This window comes from Mus musculus, chromosome 4 (genome assembly GCF_000001635.26).
Source record: "Mus musculus strain C57BL/6J chromosome 4, GRCm38.p6 C57BL/6J".
Taxonomy (NCBI): domain Eukaryota; kingdom Metazoa; phylum Chordata; class Mammalia; order Rodentia; family Muridae; genus Mus; species Mus musculus.
The window spans coordinates 15,204,563-15,227,551 of record NC_000070.6 but is presented as its reverse complement, the minus strand read 5'-3'; positions in this window follow the sequence as shown (position 1 = coordinate 15,227,551).

Sequence of the window (22,989 nt, the reverse complement as noted above, 5' to 3'; positions counted from 1 at the left end):
TGCCCAGGAATTTGAAAAGAAAAGAACTTCCACCCTACCTCCATCAAACCAAACCTTGATAATGGAGGACTGTGGTCAGGCAGTCTCCCAAATGGGAAGTTAGATGTAATTTAACTGAAATTTTGATATGGTAGCATCAGAATACGTGTGTGTGTGTGTGTGTGTGTGTGTGTGTGTATGTATGTTTGGCCACATGTGTGCACTTGGAAGCAAGTTTTCAGTGACAAATGAGGGCAGTAGAGAAATGTCAGGATTTAGAAACGTGTGCTGCAGACATGATTCTGCATAGAATTGAAGAGACAGCTTCCCAAACATGAATTACTGAAAGGGCTTAAGTGTCAGGTGACATGAACGGATACAAGAAGGCAGTGAGATAATCTATACTGTTGGATGACTTACTTCCACAGCATTCTGCAATCTTGCTTTGTAAGCCAAGAAAATATGAATGGTTGTTGCTATAGTTTCAACTTGAAATGTTCCTCACAGGCTGAATTGAATCATTTGTTCCCACTTGGTGACACTATTTTAAAGGCTGAGACCTGGATGGTCTGTGAATTGTATCCTGGTTTTTTGGAGATTTTAGGCTAATACCCACTTATCAGTGACTGCATACCATGTGTGTTCTTTTGTGACTGGGTTACCTCACTCAGGATATTTTCTAGTTCTATCCATTTGCCTAAGAATTTCATGAATTCATCATTTTTAATAGCTGAGTAGTGCTCCATTGTGTAAATGTACCACAGTTTCTGTATCCATTCCTCTGTTGAAGGATATCTGGGTTGTTTCTAGCTTCTGGCTATTATAAATAAGGCTGCCATGAGCATAGTGGAGCATGTGTCCTTGTTATATGTTGGAATATCTTCTGGGTATATGCCCAGAAGTGGTATAGCTGGGACCTTAGGTAATACTATGTCCAGTTTTCTGAGGAACCGCCAAACTGATTTCCAGAGTGATTGTTCCAGCTTGCAAGCCCATCAGCAATGGAGGAGTGTTCCTCTTTCTCCACATCCTTGCCAGCATCTGCTGTCACGTGAGTTTTTGATTTTAGCCATTCTGACTGGTGTGAGGTAGAATCTCAAGGTTGTTTTGATTTGCATTTCCCTGGTTACTAAGGATGTTGAACATTTCTTTAGGTACTTCTTGACCATTCAATATTCCTCCGTTGAAAATTCTTTATTTAGTTTTGTTTTTAATAGGGTTGTTTGATTCTCAGGAGTCTAACTTCTTCAGTTCTTTGTATATATTTGATATTATCCCTCTATCAGATATAGGATTGGTAAAGATCTTTTCCCAATATGTTGGTTGTTCTTTTGTCCTATTGACAGTGCCTTACGGAAGCTTTGCAATTTTATGAGGTTCCATTTGTTGATTCTTGATCTTATAGCATAAGCCACTGGTGTTCTGTTCAGGAAAATTTCCCCTATGCCCAGGTGTTCAAGGCTCTTCCCCACTTTCTCCTCTATAAGTTTCAGTGTCTCTGGTTTTATGTGGATCCAATTGAATTTGAGCTTTGTACAAAGAGATAAAGATTGGTCAATTTGTATTTTTCTACATGCTGACCTCCAGTTGAACCAGCACCATTTATTAAAAATGCTATCTTTTTTCCACTGGATGGCTTTAGCTCCTTTGTCAAATATCAAGTTACAATATGTGTGTGTGTTCAGTTCTGGATCTTCAAATCTATTCCATTTATCTTGCTGCCTGTCTCTAAACCAATACCATGCAATTTTCATCACTATTGCTATGTAATACAGCTTGAGGTCAGGGATGGTGATTCCACCAGAAGTTTTGTGGTTTGTTTTTTGTTTTTTGTTTTGTTTTGTTTTAGAATAGTTTTCACTATCCTGGGGTTTATATTGTTCCAAATAAATTTGCAAATTGCTCTTTCGAATTCTATGAAGAATTTATTTGGATTTTTGATGGGAACTGCATTGAATCTGTAGATTGCTTTCTGAAAGATGGCCATTTTTTACTATATTAATTCTGCCAATTCATGAGCATGGGAGATCTTCTGAGATCTTCTTTGATTTCTTTCTTCAGAGACTTGAAGTTCTTGTGATACAGATATTTCACTTGCTTTGTTAAAATCACACCAACGCGTATTATTTGTGACTATTGTGAAAGTGGGCAGTCCTGTCTAGTCCCAAATTTCTTTCTCAGTCTGTTTGTCCTTTGAGTAGAGGAAGGCTACTGATTTGTTTGAGTTAATTTTATATCCAGCCACTTTGCTGAAGGTGTTTATCAGCTTTAGTTCTCTGGTAGAATTTTTGGGGTCACTTAAGTATACGATCATATCATCTGCAAATAGTGACATTTTGACTTCTTCCTTTCCAATTTGTATCCCCATGATCTCCTTTTGTTGTCTAATTGCTCTGACTAGGACTTTGAGTACTGTATTGAATAGGCAGGGAGAAAGTGGGCAGCCCTGTCTCGTCCCAGATTTTAGTAGGATTTCTTCAAGTTTCTCTCCATTTACTTTGATGTTGGCTACTGGTTTGCTGTATATTGCTTTTACTATGTTTAGGTATGGGTCTTGAATTCTTGATCTTTCCAAGACGTTTAACGTGAAGGGATGCTGAATTTTGTCAAATGCTTTTTCAGCATCTAATGAGATGATCACGTGTATTTTTTTCTTTGAGTTTATTTATGTAGTGGATTAGGTTGATGGATTTCCATATATTGAACTATCCCTGCATCCTTGGGATGAAGCCTACTTGGTCGTGGTGAATGATCATTTTAATGTGTTCGTGGATTCGGTTGGCAAGAATTTTATTGAGTATTTTTGCATCAATGTTCATAAGGAAGATTGGTCTGAAGTTCTCTTTCCTTGTTTGGTCTTTGTGTGGTTTAGGTATAAGCATAATTGTGGCTTCATAGAACGAATTGGGTATTGTTCCCTCTGTTTCTATTTTGTGGAATAGTTTGAAGAGTATTGGTATTAGGTCTTTTTTTAAAGGTCTGATAGAATTCTTCACTAAAGCAGTCTGTTCCTGGGCTTCTTTTTAGTTGGGAGACTATTAATGACTGCTTCTATAGCCATTTTTACTATATTAGTCCTGCCAATCCATGAGCATGGGATATCTTTCCATCTTCTGAGATCTTTCCATCTTCTGAGATCTTCTTCAATTTCTTTCTTCAGAGACTTGAAGTTCTTATCATACAGATCTTTCACTTCCTTAGAGTCATACCAAGGTATTTTATATTATTTGTGACTATTGTGAAGGGTGTTGTTTCCCTAATTTCTTTCTCAGCCCATTTATCCTTTGTGTTGTGTAGAGAAAGGCCACTGATTTGTTTGAGTTAATTTTATACCCAGCTACTATAACGAAGCTCTTTATCAGGTTTAGAAGTTCTCTGGTGGAATTTTTAGGGTCACATATATACTAGCATATCATCTGCAAATAGTGATATTTTGACTTCTTCCTTTCTAATTTGTATCCCCTTGATCTCCTTTTGTTGTCAAATTGCTCTGGCTAGGACTTGAATACTATATTAAATAGGTAGAGAAAAAGTGGGCAGCCTTGTCTAGTCCCCGATTTTTTATTTATTTATTTATTTATTTATTTATTTATTTATTTATTATTATATGTAAGTACACTGTAGCTGTCCTCAGACACTCCAGAAGAGGGAGTCAGATCTCGTTACGGATGGTTGTGAGCCACCATGTGGTTGCTGGGATTTGAACTCTGGAACTTCGGAAGAGCAGTCGGGTGCTCTTACCCACTGAGCCATCTCTCCAGCCCTAGTCCCCGATTTAATGGGATCACTTCCAATTTCTCTCCATTTAGTTTGATGTTGGCTACTGGTTTGCTGGGATTGCTTTTATTATGTTTAGGTATGGGCCTTGAATTCCTGATCCTTCCAAAATTTTTTATCATAAAGGGGTATTGGATTTTGTAAAATGCTTTCTCAGCATCTAACAAGATGATCATGTGATTTTTGTCTTTGAGTTTGTTTATATAGTGGATTACATTGATGGATTTCCATATATAAAACCATCCCTGCATCTTTGGGATGAAGACTACTTGATCGTGATAGATGATCATTTGATGTACTCTTGGATTCGGTTTGCAAGGATTTTATAGAGTAGTTTTGCATCAATATTCAGAAGGGAAATTGCTCTGAAGTTTTCTTTCTTTGTTGGATCTTTGTGTAGTGTAGGTATCAGAGTATTGTGGCTTCATAGAATGAATTGGGTAGAGTACCTTCTGTTTCTATTTTGTGGAATAGTTTGAGGAGAGTTGGAATTAGGTCTTCTTTGAAGGTCTGATTGAACTCTGCACTAAACCCATCTGGTCCTGGACTATTTTGGTTGGGAGACTATTAATGACTGCTTTTATTATATAGGGGAAATGGGAGTGTTTAGATCATTAATCTGATCCTGATTTTACTTTGGTACCTGGTATCTGTCTAGGAAGTTGTCCATTTCATCCAGGTTTTCTAGTTTTGTTGAGTATAGCCTTTTGTAGTAGGATCAGATGATGTTTTGGATTTCCTCCGGTTCTGTTGTTATATCTCCTTTTTCATTTCTGATTTTGTTAATTAGGATACTGTCCCTATGCTCTCTAGTTAGTCTGGCTAAGGGTTTATCTATCTTGTTGATTTTCTCAAAGAACCAGCTCCTTGATTGGTTGATTCTTTGAATAGTTCTTTTTATTTCTGCTTCGTTGATTTCGGTCATGAGTTTGATTATTTCCTGCTGTGTACTCCTCTTGTGTGAATCAGCTTCCTTTAGTTCTAGAGCTTCTAGGTGTGCTGTAAGGCTGCTAGTGTATGCTCTCTATAGTTTCTTTTTGGAGGCACTCAGGGCTATGAGTTTTCCTCTTAGTACTGCCTTCATTGTGTCCCATAAGTTTGAGTATGTTCTGGCTTCATTTACATTAAACTCTAGAAGTCTTTAATTTCTTTCTTTATTTCTTCTTTGACCAAGGAATCATTGAGTATAGTGTTGTACAGTTTCCACGTGAATGTTGGCTTTCTATTATTGATGCTGTTATTAAAGACCAGCCTTAGTCCGTGGTGATCATATAGGATGCATGGGATTATTTCAACATTTTTGTATCTGTGGAGGACTGTTTTGTGACCCTTTATATGGTCAATTTTGGAGGAGGAACCATGTGGTGCTGAGAAGAAGGTATATCCTTTTGTTTTAGGATAAAATGTTCTACAGAGGTCTAGAGTTCAGACCTGCCTCCTGGCTGAAGATGAAAGTCTGAAACAGGGCTTGTCCCAGAAGATGGGACCCGGGACACAAGATGGCTCTCTTACCTGCTTTGGTGGTCAGAGCCCTCCCAGGCAGACACCTCTCCCCTGGCGAGGAAAGGTGCCTGGATGTCTGGAGCCCAAAATGGGGTCTGTCCCAAAAGCTGTGTCACTTCTGCAGTCTGTGAGCTGACCTGTGCACACTGGTCTCTGTGGGACCCGGGACACAAGATGGCTCCCTCACCTGCTCTGGCAGTCTGAGCCCTCCCAGGCAGACACCTCTTCCCTGGCGAGGAAGGTACCCAGATGTCTGGAGCCCAAAATGGGGGTCTGTCCCAGAAGCTGTGTTGCTTCTGCAGTCTGCACTCTCACCTGCGCAGACTGGTCTCTGAGGGACCCAGGACCTATCTTTTTGTTTCTAGTTGGTTGATTTCAGCCCTCAGTTTGAAATTTTCCCACTGTTTACTCCTGTTGGGTGTATTTGCTTCTTTTTGTTCTAGAGCTTTCAGGTGTGCTGTCAACCTCTTAGTGTAAGCTCTCTCTAGTTTCTTTTTGGAGGCACTTAGAGCTCTAAGTTTTCTTTTTACCACTGCTTTCATTATTTCGCATAAGTTTTGATATGATGTGTCTTAATTTTTATTAAATTCTAAAAAGTCTTTAATTTCCTTCGTTATTTCTTCCTTGACCAAGTTATCATTATTCAGCTTCAATGTGTATGTGTGTTTTCCATTGTTTTTGTTGGAATTTAAGATCAGTCTTACTCCATGGTGATCTAATAGGGTGCGTGGGATTATTTCAATCTTTTGGTATCTGTTGAAGCCTGTTTTGTGACCGATTAAGTTGTCAGTTTTGGAGAAGGTACCATGAGGTGCTGAGAAGAAGGTATGTTCTTTTGCTTTAGGATGAAATGTTCTATAAGTGTTTGTTAGATCTATTTGGTTCATAATTTCTGTTACTTTCACTGTGTCTTTGTTTAGTTTCTGTTTCCATGACCTGTCTATTGCTGAGAGTTGGGTGTTTAATTCTTCCACTGTTATTGTGTGCTTGTGTTATTGTGTTAACACACTGTTATTTTTGTTGTTAATGGTAGAATTATGTTTGTGTGCCTACCTTCTTTTGGGGTTGTTGAAAGATTGCTTTCTTGCTTTTTCTAGTTGTAGTTTCCCTCCTTGTGTTGGTGCTTTCCATCTATTCTCCTTCGTAGGGTTGAATTTGTGGAAAGATATTGTGTAAATTTGGTTTTGTGATAGAATACCTTGGTTTCTCCATCTATGGTAATTGAGGATTTAGCTGGGTATAGAAGCCTGGGCTGGCATTTCTGTTCTCTTCGGGTCTGTATGACATCTGCCCAGGATCTTCTAGCTCTCATAGTCTGTGGTGAGAAGTCTGGTGTAATTCTGATAGGTCTGTCTTTATATGTGACTTGACCTTTTTCCCAAGCTGCATTTAATATTCTTTCTGTATTTAGTGCATTTGGTGTTTTGATTATTATATTGGAATTTCTTTTCTGGTCCAGTCTATTTGGAGTTCTGTAGGTTTCTTGTATGTTCATGGACTCTCTTTCTTTAGGTTAGGAAAGTTTTCGTCTATAATTTTGTTGAAGATATTTACTGGCCCTTTGAATTCGGAATCTTCACTCTCTTCTTAATCTATTATCCTTAGGTTAGGTCTTCTCATTGTGTCCTGGATTTCCTGGATGTTTGGGGTTAGGAGCTTTTTGCATTTTTGCATTTTCTTTACTGTTGTGTCAATGGTTTTTATGACATCCTCTGCCCCTAAGATTCTTTCTTCTATCTCTTGTATTCTGTTGGTGATACTTGCATCTATGACTCCTGAGCTCTTTCCTAGGTTTTTTATCTCCAGGGTTGTCTCCCTTTGTGATTTCTTTATTGTTTCTATTTCCATTTTTAGATCTTGAATATTTTTTTCTTTGCCTATAATTTTTCCTATAATTGTTTAAGGGAATTTTTGTGTTTCCTTTTTAAGGGCTTCTACCTATTTCCCTGTATTCTCCTGTATTTCTTTAAGGGAGTTGTTTTTGTCCTTAAAATCCTTTATCATTATCATGAGAAGTGATTTTAGATCTGAATCTTGTTTTTCCAGTGTGATGGTGTACCCAGGACTTGCTATGGTGGGAAAATTGGGTTCTGATGATGCTAAGTAACCTTGGTTTCTGTTGCTTATGTTTCATTTGCCTCCTACCACTGATTTTCTCTAGTGCTACCTGCCCTCACTATATTTAACTGGACCCTGTCCTTCCTGTGATCCTGGTTGTATCAGAACTCCTCAGAGTCCAGCTGTCTCTGTGATCCTGTGGTTCCAGGATCCTGTGATCCTGAGATCTTGGGTGTGTCAGAGTTCTTGGGAGTCAAGCTGCCTCTGTGATCCTGAGATCCTGGTGTGGCCAAGCTCCTGGAATCCTGTTATACTGTGATTCTGTGATCCTAGGCATGTTAGAGCACCTAGTATTGGATGTTCCTCTGGGTGTTGTGGTACTGGCTGAGGATTTGCACCCAAGGTAATGTTTATGCACAGAACAGAAGGAACCTAGGCCACTGGTCAGATGGAGTTCCTGTGTCCCTGGATCCTGCTGGTCCCAGTTACTCCCAGTGGTTTTGTCCTCCTCACCTCAATTCTATGGTCCTGGGAGTGTTAAAGTGCCTGGGAGTGGAGCTTCCTCTGGGTGTTGTAGGACTGGCTGCAGAGTTCAAGCCCAAGGTAAACCGGCACAGACTGGAAGGAACCCTTACTTGGTTTTCTATTGCTGCAAAGAGGCACCATAACCAAGGCAACTTATAAAAGAGTTTATTAGGGACTTACAGTATCAGAGATTTAGTCCATGGATGTTATGGGAAGGATCATTGCAGCAGAAAGGCCAGCATGCCACTGGATCAGTAGTTGAGAGCTTACATCTGATCCACAAGCAAGCAGAGAGAACTAATTGGACCTAACATAAACTTTTGAATCCCAAAGCCCACCTTAATAAGGCCATAGCTGTTACTCCTTCCAAAACACATTCACTAACTGAGAACCAAGATGGGTGTCATTCTCATTCAAACAACTACAGGGTCTACCTCCTGGAAGTTTCACTACCACCTAATAACACTGTCAGATAGTGACCAAGCCCTTTAGCATATGGCCTTTGCAGACATTTAAGATCCAAATCTCATTCCCAAACACAGACATCTTCACAGATAACCTAGGAATGAGACATGAACCACAATGACTGATAGGTTTTCTTCTCAACAACATTTTACTATGCAGACATCACATGTCAGATAGCGCACAGTCCCAACTCTTACTCACTTTAAGTTGTGAAATTGTACTACTATCATCCAATGATTGAGCAGGGAAAACATTATATTAGAAGTTTAGGATACTGGAGCCTATAATTAAAGTGACATATAAGATTTTGAGTTATTGAGGAAATAAAATTTAAAATAATGCCCTAGGTTTTGAAAAGAGAAGAAACCAATAGGAAACTTCATATTAGTTAGTCTATGGATGTATTCATTTACTAAGACTTTCCTTTTTTGGAGCAATTTTGTTCTGACAGGAAATTTAAAGTATTGTGTGGGATTCCTAATATGACCAGATGTTTACAGCCTACCATGACTGATGTCCCTCACAAGGGGATTGCACCCATTATAGTTCACAAATCTGCTTAGGCAGACAGTACCCACTGTTTATACTCTACTGTTGGAATCACTCTAAGTGTTGTATATTCTATGTGCATGACTGCAATGGCACATATCCACCATTGAGTGTCATTTTACTGTCATCCAATCATCATATTCTTCCCCATGTGTCCCCATAGTTTTGCTTTTTCTAGACTGCCACAGTAAAGTGTCATACCTATACAATGGAACCCCTTAACATCAGGCTGGATTCTCTCACTTAGTAGAATGTGTTTAAGTTTTCTTCATATTCTTTTCAAAGGTTTATTCTTCATATCATTTTAACATTCAAAATATTTCATTATCTCCATTTATCCATTCATCTGGAAAAGACATCTGTGTTGCTTCAAGTTTTGGCAATTGTGAATAAAATTGTGTGTGTGTGTGTGTGTGTGTGTGTGTGTGTGTATGTATGAACATATTTCATCACTTTGGGTAAATACCAAGGAATGTAGTTGCTAGATCATATGGCAATAACAGTCTCCAAGCAATTTAGGCATCACTAACACCTATTATAGTATATTCACAAAAACTCTAGGAGAAAGAGATGAGCAGTCACTTATACTGACTATATCATACTTTATAAGGGGAAAACCTTAGACTATATACACAGTGGTTCTTGTCTATGGAAACTAGGATTCCGGTGAGGCTATGGGATCTCTTCTATGAATAATTAAGGGAAGAGAGAAAAGAGTTACTTCTTGAATTACTTTCTGCCAAAGTTTTGGGTCATCACTATTATGCTGACTCTAAATCTCCTCCTCACCTGTCAAATTTAGGTGATATCAGTTTTGTTTGTTTGTTTGTTTGGGTTTTTTTGGTTTGTTGCAAATAATTACTGTGTGGGGAACAAATAAGTTCCATGGTAGCACAGAGACAGTGCAGAGACTTTAAAGAGGAGGAGGACATGTAGGACATTATTGACTGCTTCTGAGTGGATTTTTTTTTTTTTTAGTATAATGATCGATGTAAGCAGAAGAAATTACAAATTGAGCTTTAGTATAGAGAAAAAGAATTCAAGATTTTTGTCTTTCTGATTTTGTTGAAAGGGAGGAACAAAGTCCCAGTTAAATTAAAGTCAAATTTTAGGTAAACTCTGAATGTTCGCCCATAGTAATCATAACAAAGTGTGTTTGTGTTTTTATTGGAATATCAAATAATAATCTTGAACTCAAATAAATAGATAATCTAGAAGCCACTGCACTTAAAAGACTGTTAAGGATTATATCTCTAGTCCTGTCTAGTGCGTGTTGTCTAATAATTTACATTTCTTCATTCTTTACCAGCATGCTCCAGAGAACACTGACTGGTCTCTCTAGTCCTACTCAGTGCCTCTTGATAGCATCATCAGGTGTCCCATTACAACTTCCAGGGATCTTCTACTTTAGATCATCCTATGCTGCGCTCCCAGAAAGGAACATTCCAACCATTTAGACAATATAGCTTTCCACTGGAGAACATAAACACAAATGAAACCAACCAAAGCAATAAAAGACACTTTATAATTTCAGGTCATTAAGCAGGAAAGTCTTTTCATACCTGTTTGCTATTGATAATCATTTTGTGCTCAGAATCTGCCCCTTTCTAGAAACGAGAACAAGACAACAGAAACCTGAAAAGAAGAAGACAGAAGTGTGACAGGAATAATCGTTGAAATAGCATTTAACAAACCTTCATTGTTCATAATGCCTTTCATTGTTTTTTAGCATAGTTAACATCAAAACAAGAACAATACTCATGACATTTCAATCTCCAAAGAAAGAAAGAAAAGGGGGCATAGTGAATCAAAGGAATCAATGCTATTTGATATCAGAATATCAAGATATCAGGACTCCATGCTATTTTCTTCCTTTGAGAGTGTCTATTTTAAGTGTTATGACAGCTTGCTTTGTATAATAACATATTCAAAGTGAGTTTTGAATTTTAGGAGACTGATTTTTGAAATTAACATGGCCATAAATGGACTCTGATTAGCCTAGTGGGCTTCTTACTGCAGAGGAAAAGAGGCTTATCAAATCCCTGCCCCCCATCCACTCACAGATCTGCTAGCAAAGGTATTGTGGATAAAGGAGGAAAAATCCAGCATCCTCAATTTCAAGTGTTTACTCTCATTCTTTTTCTTCGAGCTTCATGTCCAACATCCTGACAGCTGGACATTCACTTGTTGAGACACAGTAGCCAGGCTAATGGACAATGTCAGCCATTGTAATGGGACTTTTAAAATATCATCAATTCCTTTCAACACACACTTCATGTCTAAAAGGCAGGATTCTATCTGAACACACCATTGGTCAAAGCAGTTTCTTCACACATGGATGCTCTAACTGCTCTAGAATCCTCTTATGCATTAGAGAGCCCCTTGTCCCATCATGATAGCTTTCCTAGGCTTGGGATCCTTCTATCAGAATAAACCTGCTTCTGAGAAGCTCATGCTTCTATTGATAAGAACTATGAACAGAGTGCCTGTTGGGTTCATTACCTTGAAGGCACAGGAGAGTGTAGCCCAGTTATGGATCCCTAAGTCCAAAGGATGAACTTAACCTTGAACACAAGAATTAGAATCATAGTATATCTAGTTCATGCCGACCATTGTGACAATATCTCTAGATCATATTTGACATAAGCCAAATGTCACTAGGCTAGAGCACATTGCATAGATTTGTTTTTTTAATCTTCACAATAGATTAGAGGGTTACTATTTTTGTGTCTATGTGACTCTTGGGAAAATTGTGATAAAGGAAGTTAAATAACTTACTAGTACTAGTCACGTTTTTGACAAAGGGTAGAGCTAGGATCCAGAATCATGCCCATAATTTTGACCATCATGACATGCATGTTTGTTCCCAATTTGGGATATAATGAAGATTATTAATAATTGAATGAATGAACAAGTAACAAATGAATGAAACCTTTCCTGGGAGTCAAAACCATGAAGGAGGGCGGACCTTGCATAAGTTGAAATCGACTAGGTTGTTTAGGGTTAGCCTCCTGTGGAAACGAAATTCCATGGTAAGAGCAATTTTCAGATTTTTAAAGACTGATTGAAAAGTCATGAGAGGAGAGGACTCTGCATATAAAGGACATATAAAGGACAATATAAGAAATATACTGAAGAAAACGGACAAATGCAAAATCCTAAACACTTTTTTAAATAGAAAGCCTAGAGGCGGAATGAAAGGGTGCCTATTGTCTGGAGAGGTTATTTAACTGTAGTGCAAAGAGCAATAAGGGGTCATTTACAGTCACTGGGCAGGGAGAGCATTTTTTAACAATAATGAAAGGCTTGTTGGATTCTTTTATTATTATTATTATTTTGCTACAGCTTTTTGCACTGATCCAGATGTACGGGAGACCAAAAGCAGGAAGTAGGAACCATGGAGGTTTTGTGAACCCCACGGTCTGGGGGAGTGATTGACCACAGCACAGCCATCAAGAGACTATTCCAGGAACAGAGGCTGTTTTCCCCATTCAAAAGCCATTTAGAATACGAAAAGAACAGGAACACAATTAGCTTCTTATCCTGGTTCCTCGGAATCTCCCTTCTCATTTTCTTCCTCTTCTTTTTTATTATTAGCCAGAGTTAGATATTAATTCTTCTCAAATAAGTATGAGGCCAAAGACATTTGAAATATGAATAGTGTGGCGTCTCAAATGTTCACGTGACCTAGGGAACAAGAGTAGAAACTCCAACTTCTCAGTTTTAAAGCTTTAAAATTCCACATGGTAGGGTGAGGGGGTCTGTAATTTTGTTGTGCCAAGATTAGCAGTAGAACACGCTCTGTTTTCGAAGAGCTCAGAACAGGTGGTCAAGATAGGCTGGGGAGTGATTTCAAAATATGGAGCATGTAGGGGAGAAAGAAATCTTAAAAATGTTCCCAGAATGCAATAACTGCATGCCTAGCAGTAATTCGAATAAGAAATACTTAGTACAAATCAGAGATATGCCCTGAATTTTACTTTGTTCAAACACCACCAGATATTTTGATTCCAGAAAATAAAGAGGGTCAACTATGTAAAATGATATAGATTAATATTACATTTTCTTTTCTTGCTTTTTTTTTCTTTCTTTTTCTTTTTTCTTTCTTTTCTTTTTTCTTTTTGTTTTTGTTTTTGTTTTGCTTGTTTGTTTTGTTTTTCAAGACAGGGTTTCTCTGTGTAGCCCTGGCTGTCCTGGAACTCACTCTGTAGACCAGGCTGGCCTGGAACTCAGAAATCTGCCTGCCTCTGCCTCCCTAGAGCTAGGATTAAAGGTGTGTGCCACCACTGCCTGGCAATATTACATTTAAAAATTATGAATAGTGAACTGTTTGCTAGATAATACATCCTTACATTTAGGTGAGTCATATGAGCCATCAATTTAGGAAACTGATTTGAAACCATGAGGCACTCTAAGATTTTGGTTTTTTTTTTTTGTTTTTTGGTTTTTGGTTTTGTTTTTTTTGGTTTTTTTTTTTGTTTTTTTTTTGCTAGCAACTCAGATGTCTTTTACAGCAAAGAAAAAATTAAATTGTAATTTTAAGTGGAAGAATGATTTGATTGTCCTTTAAGCAATACAGTTCCATTGTGGCTCTTTCTCAGACAAGATCAGCCAAGAGTGCCGTCATTTTTCCCTTCCCTTTCACATGGTTGGAGCTCTGAAGTGTTCAGTGAGAAGGAACAATAGTGGCTACAGTCCAGTCACATAACACACAGCAAAATGTCATGAGAGTTCTCTCTCTCTCTCTCTCTCTCTCTCTCTCTCTCTCTCTCTCTCTCTCTCTCTCCTCTCTCCCTCTGAGATTCTACTCTTATGGAACCTATCATATAACTCTCCTCTTCCAGAAAAATCTTCCCAGCTGTGTCAATAAAATCCCTGCCCCTCTCTTCCATAACTTTGCTATATAAAACCCCACATTTGCCTGCATTCCCCAACCAGCTAGACAAAAACAAAGTGGCACAAAGGCAAATCCACAGCACCCACTGCTGCTGCAGCCTGACATGGCAGGGCTGCCTTTTGCCATATATCAGAACATGTAAATACAGAGAAAACTGAATGGAAAATGCCCCTCTCTCCACCAGGCACAAGAGGCAAGGTGAAGTATCCTTTCCTTTGTCCTTGCTCCATTCTGGGCTCACTATTCCCTTCCTGGTCATACTCAGTTCACTCTTAGGATTTGTCCGTCCTTCATGACTGTGTCTAAGGTCACATATCAAGCTATTTGCAACATTGATTTATATGGGAAAATATTACTCAACAAGCTGACTGATAACCCAAGAAGCTAACAGGTGCTGTGGAAAATGAGACCTTAGAATAATAGGACATAGTTCCAAGAACAAGTTTAACTAGGGCCAGCGTGTGTTCAGTTGGACTCTATTACATCATCGACATGTTTATTCAGCTGGTGGTCAGCAGACACTCAGCAACAGCTGTTAACAGCTGAGTGGACTGCTTTGGAAAGAGCTTTGGTGTGTAGGGATTTTGGAAATGAAAGAAAAGGAAGTTCTTTAGTGTCATGATGGTGCCAGTTAATCTGATACACTAAATACCACTAAAATATTGTGAGCCGTACAGAAGCCCAGGGTGGAGTGTGTGAAGGAGAGAAGTTGGCTCTGTCTCTACTGTCACATCATGTTTTTATCTTTAGGTGGTGAACTGGTATAACAAAAATGACATGAAGTTGTGGGAAACTCTGCTAATTAAGGTCAAAGTCCACCATGACCAGATAGCCCCTGGGCTTAGCCCAATATGGGAGACTCCCTTTGTTAGCGGGGCTTCTCCTTCTCTAACCTTGTCTGGAGAATTCAATGCCCCGGAATAGGCCTCTACCTGGAGAATGTCATATACCTTCAGTTAGATTACAGGATCATTTTCTTTTCTCCTGATACAACCTGTTCAGCCCGCACCTGAGATTCCTAAAGTGCTTCCCCATGCTAATGAGGTATTGAAGGTACTCTAAGCCTCCAGTCAAGGAGGACAAGAAAAAGTTCTGGAACTGGTTTGCAGCTTCCCACCAGACTGGAAAGGGTCTGGGACAAATGTTCCAGGTCTCCTCTCGGGTTCCCTAGGTGGGTACTGCCCAGGTATACCAGCTAGAGAATAAGTCACAAACTGGGGTCTGTGGTCAGCGTCACCCTTCAGGGCATCAGAGCACTGCTGTATATCAGGCCGGAAGGGGAGAGTGGGTCCCAAAACAAGCAGGATCCATTGCAAGCAAGCGTGGAGTGCTAGAGGGGTGGGAGATGAAACAGGCTTTCTTTGGGAGTCCTAGTGTCACAGCTCCTTAGGTGAAGGCCTTCCCAGCGGTAATCCTTGATGAAGCAGTTCTCTCAGATGATATTAGCTTATTCATCTTTCTTTACAGGGGTGGACATGAATGCATATGTTTTATTCGTGATGAACCATGAATTGTTTAATTTAGGGGAAGGGTGTGAGTATGTCCAGGAAGGGAAGGTCACTGGCTGACGGCAAAGGCTATGGCGATGTCTAATGAGCATGGAGACGCATTCCAGGAACTGTGTTCTGCGACTGTCCGGCTGTTATCACCTTAGTTGAGTGTCAGGGTTACTTGCCCCAGAGTAGGCACAGAGGCAGGGAGAGAGCAGCCCCACCCTTGGCGTCTCAGGTCTCAGAGATTCCCGGGGATAAGCAGGCTCCTCCTCACCAGTTCTTACACCCATCGGTGGCAATGTCCATGTTCCCTACATTCATGAATTTCACATATCACTTCTTCCTGGAGAATGCACTCACTAAAGCTTGTTACAGAGGAAAATGCAGTTAATCATTCAAACTAAATTCTATCCTGAGTAATGTGGCTCGAAGTTCTGAACTTTCTCGTGATAAACAAGCACAATGCATCTGAACGTTATGAATAAACATCATAATTTGAGGGCAGGGGTTTGGGTTGAGACAAATATATAATTTTACTCTTTCAAACACAGTTAATGATAATAAACAAATAAGCTCCAGATAATTCTAGAACAATTTAACTGATAATTTCCTTAGATAACCACTGCTACATATTCTAGAGGGGGAAGGAAGGCCTCTGTCCTAAATTGTTTAGAAAAAGCTTCTGAGGGCAAAGAAAATGAAGACTGAACACCAAAACATGAAGAGACTGTGAGGATGAAAGATGTGAGCCACGCTGGACAGCAGGGAAATGCAGCACGTTTGGGAAATAGCAGGAGATGCTGTGACTGCTGCTCCAGGAGACTGTGCTCATCCAGGAAGATGTTTGCACACACTGTTCCTTAAATGAGAAAATGCTGAATTGAGAAATTTGAGATTATCCTGTGGCAATCACAAATTTTTAAAATAGCATTCAGCTGAAAATGATTCTTTTGGGTGCTGTCTTAAAATCTTTTCTTCCTGTGAATATTTTGATTCTCTTCTTATTAATCTTATTTATGTGGATAAAGTGAATAACTTGGGTTTATTTCTCTGTATAATTTGATATGGAACATAAATATGTTAAAATTGAGTTCATATCCTAGTGGCAGAAGGGACTGGTTTCTGACTTTGGTTCAGGGTCTACAGAGTTTTATCAGAATTCATAGGTTCATAGCTACCTTGGCTTTCACTGTTTTTATGAAGACTCCATTATGTGGGATTCTGTAAGTGAATTCTAGGACTCAAATTTACTAATTTCATTTGCTTCAACTTCAAGTTTACTAATTTTATTTGTTAGCTAATTTGATGTCTTTTTATAATTTATAAATTTTATAATTTTTTTGTAGAGAGTTTTAAGATCAGCTGTGATTTATTGACCTCTTTTCACGTTATTTTGTTCATGGAACTAGAAGGACCCATGCTTACTTTGTACAGAATAGCAAGCTGGTCCAATTTAACTTCTTGTGGTGTTTTGATAGTTATGGCTTCCGTAGACTCATGTGTTTAAATGCTTGGCCCAGGGGTAGTAGCACTATTAGTAGGTGTGGCCTTGTTGGAGGAAATGTGTCACTGTGGGGTAGGGGTTTGAAGTCTCCTATGCTCAAGGTCTGCCCAGTGTGTGTGTAGCACAGTCTCCCCGTGCTGCCTCAACTCTCAGTTCCACATGAAGTTCTCGAAGTCTCTATGGTGTCATGCTTTTCACCATGCTGATAATGGACTGAACATCTGAAATGGGAAGTCAGCCACAATTAATTGTTTTCTTTATAAAAGTTGCCTTGATTATTGGTTTTCACATCAATAAAAGCCCAAAACACTTGTCTTCTCTCCAAATAAGTTTAATAATCACTTTTAGTGTCTCCAGCTCCCACCTCTACCCTTATACATGTACTCTCAAGATTGTGTTTTAGAAAAACCATGAATTGTTTTTGAGTCTTGTGTGGATATTGGCTCTGGGTGGGGAGAGCAGTTGTCTAGGAGTGAATCTGTGTTCTAGGAAAGCTTTTCTGGGTTGGAAGACACACGATAAGAATGACTGTAAAATAGATATGGAACAGTTTTCAAATTCAAAGTGGTCACAATGACACAAAAGAGACAATGTCTTCTAGATCAGCAGTTCTTAACTTGTGAGTCTTGACCCCTTTCAGGTCACATGTTGTACTGGCTGGTTTTGTGTGTCAACTTGACGTAGGCTGGAGTAATCACAGAGAAAGGAGCTTCAGTTGGGGAAGTGCCTCCATGAGATCCAGCTGTGGGGCATCTTCTCAATTAGTGATCAAGGGGGAAAGGACCCTTGTGGGTAGTACCATCTCTAGGCTGGTAGTCTTGGGTTCTGTAAGAAAGCAAGCAGAGCAAGCCAGGGGAGACAAGCCAGTAAAGAACATCCCTCCATGGCCTCTGCGTCAGCTCCTGCTTTTTGACCTGCTTGAGTTCCATTCCTGACTTCCCTTGGTGATGAACAGCAGTATGGAAGTGTAAGCCGAATAAACCCTTTCCTCCCCAACTTGCTTCTTGGTCATGATGTTTTGTCCAGGAATAGAAACCCTGGCTAAGACATATATAATATATTTGCATTAATATTCACAACAGTGGCAAATTACTGTTTTGAAGTAGCAACAAAAGATTTTATGGTTGGGGTTCACCACAACACAAGGAACTTTATTAAAGGATTGCAGCATTCAGAAGGCTGAGCAGAGCTAACAATGTTTGTTTTGGATTTCTTTTTCCTCCACTTGAGTTGGGAGGCTTGAAAAGAAGAAGCAACCCCATAAGTAGAAATATAAAATGGAAGACTTTCCTTTTTAAAGGAAATGCTTATAGAAATGTCATTTGATGATTCCAATATCAACATTTCCAGTCCAAAGGATCTACAAACAGATGATAACTTGGCCCAGGAAAGGCTCTGGGCAACAGGTGTCCCAGGTCAAAGCAGATGCTCCGGGGTGGCACTGCAGCCAGCTCTGCTTCTCAAAGGCCATGAAGGTGACCTTGAGCAGGCAACCCATGTTCTCCATGGCAAGTCTCATCATGTGTTCACAGATGCATAGTGGATGCAGCCATTGCCTACAGAGGGAAGATGCTTCTGAAGCAGGTAGGTGCTTTTCCAGTAGTGAGCGGAGGAAAGTAGAAAACAGTGGAATGTGGCCCAGGTAGCTACCACCTTTAAAAGATGGTAAGAAGAACTAAAAGTAACAACACTCTAGACTCACCATTTCCCTCTCTCTTTTAGTCCCTCCCCATTCTGAGCTTAGCTCAGCACAGAATTAATTCTGTAAATGATATCCCTGGACAGTGTTCTGCTCAGGTGTAAGTGGAAGTGGTGGGTAAGGGACAAGTGGGAGTCTGGGCATTTGCTTCCTCCCTTTGCCTCTTTACACTGACCTCCAGACATCTGTCTTCCTGATGTGGAGGCTCAAGGTGGAACTCCAGTAGGTAGGCTTTATAACAGTGCCACATTCACTCTGCCTGTGGAGTGACAAGCTGAAACCCAGTGTCCATGAGACTACAGATACCTGATCCTGCAGCTGTTAGAAATATGAGTTCTGACCAGGGCTTTTGAGAAAGGCAAATTTCAGTGTCAGTTTGATCTCAGCTTGAAACTGCTGCAGCCAGAAACTGCCATCTGTCTCCCCACCAGTCAAGAAATGAGTTTTACCTGGTGTAGTTTTGTCTTTAGTATAATGACCCTTGGTAGATGTTTATGTAGCTAAATGTATTTCTTATTCTATCACGTTAGACAGCTGACAGTAAAAACCCTGGAGAGAAACACTCGGAGAAGAGGAAAACTGAAGGAGATCATTTTTAATGGCATATTATAATTTTTCTTTTACCTAGTACCTTGAAAATCAATTCAAAATTTATCTCCTATGTATTTTAGTGATCTGTCAACAGGATTCTATGTCCTTTTGGAACATTAACCTTGATTGTTGTCTTGACTCTTCCAATTCTACTTCACAAATATGTTTCCCTCTGCTGGAAAAGATAACAATTCATCTAATTAATTTGCCTTTTATGATTGATTCTGGCATTTATATTCTGGCCTTTGAAGAACTGAAGTTAGGTTGCTGATCCCTTTAATGAAGGACATACAATTCTGCTAGACAGTAGCAGCTTTTTTTTTTTTTTTTTTTTTTGAGGTTTAGGTATCATATTGCAGAACTGGTAGAGAAGTTCAAAGCTTTTCCTAGAAAAGCAAATCCACTTGTAACTTATAACATTTGGTGAATAATTTGCCTAGATTTGCCTGTTGTGCTTCTCAAACATTTGTCTGATTGCAGTCACCCAGTCAGGGAATTAAAACAAATTCCCAGGATCTACCCTCTAATAGTTTTCTTTTAGAGATATGGGTTAGGGGCCACAGTTTTCTGTACAAGAACTACCTGGGATGACCCTGGTGAAGGTTATCCTTAGGTTACATGAAACAATGCTGCAGTGGAGGGCAGACATGTCTTGACAGTCTTTTGAGGAAAGCATTCAGTAGGATTCATTGCAGTAGATGAATCCTGGGAACTTCCCAATTCTCCCAGCACCCACATGTTTACACAAATGTAGAGATTAACAACCGCAGATACTTGGTGTTCACATTCAGGTGTAGGCAAAACTCAGTTGCGTCTGGGAATGAGGAAATAAAGAGTCAGCAATGAAAAGAGCCATATGGTTCTCCAGCTGTGCTGTCCTATATGCCGTTATTATCCTGCAGTCTTTCCTGATGATGATATCTTGTCTGCTTTCAGAAGATTGTTTACTCTGCTTTGAGCACCAAAAATTTTGTTCACAACAAATAATCAACTCTGAAACTCCACCTGTACATATATTATCTCATCGCTGAAAATCTGCCTGTTCAGATAATATCATACACTGTGTTTATCAAACACCATACCAACTAACAAATCTCCCAAATTTAGTCGTAGAAAATTCCTTTTATTATATGATCTCTCAATATATCATACTAGAAATGTCCTTTCTAAAGACACTGAAGAAGACAGTCATTTGGATTTGGAGCAAATTACAGGAGTTTTCTTGTAATACACAACTAGAGACTTATTCAAGGCTTATTTCATATCTGCACGCACTCTTTGAAACTTTTTGTATTATTGATGGCTTTTAAGCATCCTAGGAACTTGTTTCTTTTCTTTTTTTAAAAAGATTTATATATTTATTATATATAAGCACACTGTAGCTATCTTCAGACACACCAGAAGAGGGCATCTGATCTCATTACGGATGGTTGTGAGCCACAACAGTCTGTGCTCTTAACTGCTGAGCCATCTCTCCAGCCCAGGAACTTGTTTCAGAAAGGACAGTTGTTTTGATACTCATGAAAAGTAATTGTATAGTCTTTTGTACAAAATGTGGATAGAATTATATCTTAACATGAATTCAGTGGATGCATGTAAAACCTAGAACTATGTTGCCACACTACAGTCTTCTCTCCATCCATATATACTGCTAAAATACATAGGTATTGTGGTAGTTTGAATAGGAACGACCCCACAGACTCACTTATGTTTGAATGCTTGGCTCATAGGGAGTGGCAGCATTAGGAGGCATGTTCTTGTTGGAGGAACTGTGTCATTGTGGGGGCAGGCTTTAAGGTTTCATACGCTCAGGCTATGCCCAGTGTGGTATACAGTCTCCTCTGGCTTCCTTCAGATCAAGAAATCGATCTCCCAGCTTCTTTTCCAGCAACATGTCTATTTGGATGCTGCCATGCTTATTATGATGATAATGGACTGAACCTCCAAAACTGTAATGTTTTCCTTTATAAAAGATGCCATGGTCATATTGTCTCTTCACAACAACAAAACTATAACTAGAACAGATATGAAACGCATTGAATGAGGTGTATAGTACCTGAAACAAAACATTGAAATGACTGCAAAAAATAAGATAAGATACCAGAAGCTGAAGATGGTATATGCTAGCTACTTGGGTCTTTCAGTTGAGAAGTGCCAAATCCAGGCCTCACATCTGAAGTTTCTGTTAGCACCGGGTTCCAGCAACACTTTTCTCATCACAAGCAATAATCAGAACACTTGGAAAGGTAAAGGTCCCAGGAAAATTGTGAACCTTCTCCAATTCATAGTTATTACAATTCCCTGAAAAAAATTCAGTTTTTTTTTCATGGGAACTTGGAACAATTATCCACTTTATAAAACTAAATCTTTGAAAATTATTCAAAGCAAACCTCACAGTGTTCTACTTGGGGTAATGACTCTGAGCAAGAACATGTGCTACTTAGACTTGGAACAGTAACTTCTGCAAATGTGGCTTCGGAATTCATTTGCTTCTCAGCAAAGATAAGGCTCACATATTTCCACCTCATCAGAGAGAAATAGATACAGTGGGAAAACACTTCTAACATGGGAAAGGCCCCGGGCCACATCCATCACCACAGACTAAGTCCAAATTGCATTCATGGATTGAAGGCTTTCAGAGGCCAAAATAAGTTCCTGTCCTGACAAGACAGCTGAAGGAACAGAAAAGACATAAACAAGTTAGTGTCATTAACTGTGCTACCATTCCAAAACTTTTACAATGCTCCCTGTAAGAGTATAATCCTGTGTACAGCAAGGGACTTTCACAGATGTTTTCTCCAAGGGAGTGTAGACTTCCCCATTCCTTTTTGATCAGGGCAAGTCCAGTGACATGTTTTGGTTATTAGATTATTACTGAGACATACTTGAGATACCTGAGTAGAGATGTCTAGTCTTGGCTTGCTTATAAGAGTGACATATACCACAGAGCAATTATGCTCAGCCTGGATTCTAGAAGCAGATCTTCAAAATTTTCCTTAGCTTATCTGGAACATAAATATAAGGTTACTCTTTGTTGTTACAGCACTATTGTTTGCGAGATCTTTTCTACTTGGGAGCAACCCAAATCTGAAATAAAGTGATTAGCTGAATGGCCAGGCTTGCCCTGAGAAACTTAAAACCAAGAAAACAGGCACTAATACAAACAAGTTACTGATTGGCGGTTGGCTACTCTGAACGGCTCCCCTCCAGATGGCTTGATCTCTTGTCTTTGGCCTCTGAGTTCACACAGGTGAACACCTGGAGCTTAGAGCACGGTTTGCCCTCTGGGTGAAAGCTGCCAAAGCTGCCATGAGCCTGCCCTTGAGTTTCAAAAGTCCCTGTGTAAAAGCAGGTATATAAAGATGAATGAGAATGGCTTTAGCAGGCTTGCAGGCACCACCTTTTTAGTGAAGGACAATACCATCTCTTGTAAAAGAAGTCATGAGAGCTCCAGGTTTGGAAACAAGTGAGGCTTTGATATACACTAAACAATTAACAACTATACAATTGTAAAGGGCCACATAGAAATAGTTAGGGCTTTGTAAGGTCCATATCTTTCTCAATTATTCAACTACACCATTGTACCACTAGCAACAGTCATAAACAACATGGAATGTGTACTAGAGGCTCTGTTCAAAGGAAACTAAAAAAAAAAAAAAAAAAAAAAAAAAACAAAAAAAACAAAAAACTGGTGACCACGTAGATTTAACCTGTGGATCATATTTTGATGATTTGTGATTTAGTAAAAATAAAATTGAACTATGTCCACCTAGTCTATATTTAGGAATTTGATATCATTAAAGGGAAGGGATGCCTACACACCCCATTTAGACAACTTTTAAATGACTAGGCTAACTTAAGCAACAACCTTACCAATAGGGGAATTACCCTGAGGAGTCATTTAAAAAGTTTAACAGCAAATGCTATATCAGCAAACCCATTTCCCACC